Below are 3,694 nucleotides of genomic sequence, written 5' to 3' on the forward strand. Positions count from 1 at the left end.
GCAACACTGGGTTATCTTCTTGAACCTGACAATAGCAGAGAAATAACCTCCCTTGCCTGGAGGGAATAGTGAAGACCTGAGTAGAGTTTTGCAAGTCTTTCTTTACAACCTACCCCCAGATCAGCTTTGATTAAGTGGGGATGTGAGTCTTTGCCACTGCTAGTCTTCCTCACCCATTTGGCCTCTCTCCAGTCCAGAGGCTTGATTGAAAGCCAGACCATCTTGGCAATCAATTGCTTCCCCTATGAGGCCAGTCGAGATGCCTGGCACTTGGCAAGTCTCTTCTAACATGCTGCTATCTTAATTTTAATCTCTTACCTCATGAAAGCAGCCCAGGATGGTCTCTTTTCTCAAAGAGACTGTTGATTGCTGGTGAACATGGCGAAGTAGAGAGGTTTATCATTCATTGGTAAGTTCCATAGGCAAAAGAGGTAATTCCAGGCTCTGGCCTTGTGTGTGGAATAGTCTGTCTGGCCGGAGCGGGAAGGAAAGGACTCCTTTCTTGAACTCCCGCGAGATCCAAGAGAAGGCAGTAGAGTCTGATCTGTTTCTCTTCTCCCCAGTGCCCACATAGCAGCCCCCATTGTTAGCTCAGAGGTAAGCAAGGTTTGATGAAAGTCCTGTAGAACTAGCCTGGGCTGTGCCAGCCATGGCTCATTTGCTGGCTGGAGAGACATGGAGGGTAGGTTCCTGCCATGCTGAGGTGCTTTTGGCCACCTTTCCTGGCATGTTAGAGGTATGTTAGCCTGTGTTCCCTTCTTTAGTTTTGGCCTGGGCACTGATAGAAATTGGCAGTAGTGGCATCAAATCAAGATTGTTGCAAGGGGCATCTTGGCATGGCGCCCCCAAGCAAGGGCCAGCATCATGTAAAGCAGCAGCAGTGGTAGCACTCACTAGGCTTCTGGGGCTTTTTCTCTGGACTGACTGCTCACAAAGGGCTGGGACCTGACTGTCCATGTCTAAGCTGGGTGCCTGATTCACTTCACTTGGTACAAAGTTCAGGATCTCTTGTGTCTGCAACAATAATGGTGGGATGCCGTGTGTGTGTGTCCATGTGTAAATAGACACATAGCTGTACATGGCTATACACAGACATCTATATACATGTGTGTTGATACACGAAAGACTTGTTCCCCTCGCTAGCTAGCTACAATGTGCAAGTAGATCAACTTTTTATAAGAGAAGCTCCCCTTAAAAATTATATAAAATAATCTTTCTCTGTGTAAATGGTAGGACTGATTTCCGGAATATCTGCTGAGAGAGAAAAGGGAAAAATAATATCCCCGATTGGACTCAGAAGTACCGGGAATGAGAGAGAGGGGGAAAACCATAAGAGAAAAGAAAAGAAACAAAGGTTTATTCCTCCTGGTTTATTTTTTTAAGAAAAAGAAAAGAAGAAAAAAGGAAAGATGCACTTTAACTGGCACCAAGAAAAAACCCGTGAAAGCTACAGATCCATTCGGACCCCATTCCTAGCCCCCACCTGCCAACCCTCTGATCAGTCCAGCAAAGTGCTGGGACGCCAACCCCTGCCATGGAGCCGTCGGCAGATGGTTCTGGCCCCGCTCCCAGGCTGGCGGGAGCCGGGGTAGATTATCAAATAGTTGTCACAACCAGGCAGCCGGGGCTCCCCTTCCTATCCCTGCTCCCCCGGTTGTCACCCATCAATTAAGGCAGATCTGAATCGTTACCACTAGCAAGCTAGCCAGAAACCGCAACCCTCCCCCATCCTGGGCCCAGGTGACTGGGCCGGACCCCACCCAGCCCCCCGCCGTGCTAGTGAACGCTCGTACCGGTCGCAGGGTTTTGCAAATGGAGTTTTACAGTCTATATTTAAAGAAGTGTATGTTTGTAACAAATAAAGTATGCGGAAAAGTGAATGAAAATGCCCGGCTCTCCTCTCCTCCTTCAGCCCGTGGCTTGTGGCAGGGGTCCGTGTCCTTTGGGGGTGGGATTGGCTGGTTGCTGGGGGTGGTTAGGGTGGGAATTTGGGAGGTGGAGGCACTGATATGGATCCCAGTAACTTCCAGCAGGGAACTGGTGACCATGGAGCCCAGAATTGGGCCCAACTTCCCCTCTTAGGCTCCTGAACGCAGCCTGTTTTATACCCCAGCAGCTTTGGGGGGCCAGCACTGGTGGTCTCCCTCCTCCTGGTCTGGTCCAGGTCAGGTTCTTACAGCCCCCTCGGGGACCATAACAATTGGCAAGGACTGGCTCAGACCCTCAGGCTGCCTTGCCCAGTCTCCTGCATCATGTAGTGCCAAGGAGCCAAGGCTACAAGGGAGGGGCACTGGGGAGTTTCTCCACTGTTCATCTCTCCCTTGCAGCCTCTAGCACTGAAGGCCTGGGAGGCTCTGATCCAGAGGCTGTGCCCCTCGCTCCTGTGCTCCAGAGTGCGCAATGCCCCTTGGCTCCAAAAATGGGCCCTGTCCCATTGGGAATCTGGCTGAAGTCCCAGCTCCCCCCACAACTGGGAACCAAATTCCTCATGGAGGGCAACAGAACTGCCTTGTGCTCGTTTCAGACTGCCGGTGTCATGCTGCAAGCACCACTTGTCTGGGAGAGACGGCAGCAATCGACACCTCCTGGCTTCCTCTTCAACAGTTTGGGCTTGGGAAACCCTGATCCTGGCCCCATTCAAGCCAGAACAGGCCTGGCTGTCCATCTGTCCATCCCACACACTGCCTGTCCACCCCACACTATTAGGCGGTCCACCCTATGCTTATCTACCCATCTATCTACCTTTCCACCTACCCTACACCTTTATCTATCCATCTATCTACCTATCTATCTGTCACCTACTTATCCACCCTATGCTCTCTTATTAGCCTCTTGAGTCTGTCCTCATCTGAAGCCCCTCCATACCACAAATCATCCTTACTGGCCTTCTCCCAAAGGGCTCCAGTACTAAATCTGTTTGAGGTGCAGCGACCAAACCTGGGCTCTGTTTTCCACAAGAGGCCAGTTGAAACCGGGTCTTTTCCCCCTATGAACCCACAAGGGGGAATGCAGCTACCTCTTGGGTGGGAAGCATGACGGAGGCATGTAATGGGGCGGGGAGTGTCTGTGACTAGTGGTTGTGGAGAGCTGAGGGAGGCAGGACCCCTGCCTCCTTAAGGCCGAGTCTCCCCCATTTCAGGAGACTGACTGCGGCCCTGAGAGCTGAGGCTTAGCAGTCGAGGTAGCTGGTACATCCTGCCCCACACCCCTACAGAGGGGGGGGGGGGGGGTGCTCAGGCATGGGGGAGGGAAGAAAGCTGTAGGGGATGGAGAGAGATCCAGGCGCCTGCCAGAGGGAGACAGACGGAGGCGCTGGGAACAGTGAACACGAAGCTCAGCACGTAGCTGCTGTGCCAGCCCCTCCCCCAGTGCCCACAGCCTGCACTGCACCCCCACCCCACCCCCCCCCCCCCCCTGCCCTGTTGGTGCCCCTCACTGCCGACCTGCAGCCCCAGTACTTCAGGGTGCTCAGGCGTTGAGCCTGTGGGGTGCATGTGTGCACCCTCGTGTCACCGTGCCCCTTTTCACACGCGGATACACACGTGTCTGGTTTTCCCCCAGTCTTTGCACACGAGTGGCAGCGTGCACACGCGTGTGCCAGAGCCCGGGCTCCGTGTGGGCTGCAATCCGGGTTGCGGGCACCCCGTCCCCGTCCCCCCGGGCCTGCAGCACGGGTGGGGGAGGCACAGTCCTG

This window comes from Alligator sinensis, unplaced genomic scaffold (genome assembly GCF_000455745.1).
Source record: "Alligator sinensis unplaced genomic scaffold, ASM45574v1 scaffold453_1, whole genome shotgun sequence".
In the NCBI taxonomy this organism is placed as follows: Eukaryota; Metazoa; Chordata; order Crocodylia; family Alligatoridae; genus Alligator; species Alligator sinensis.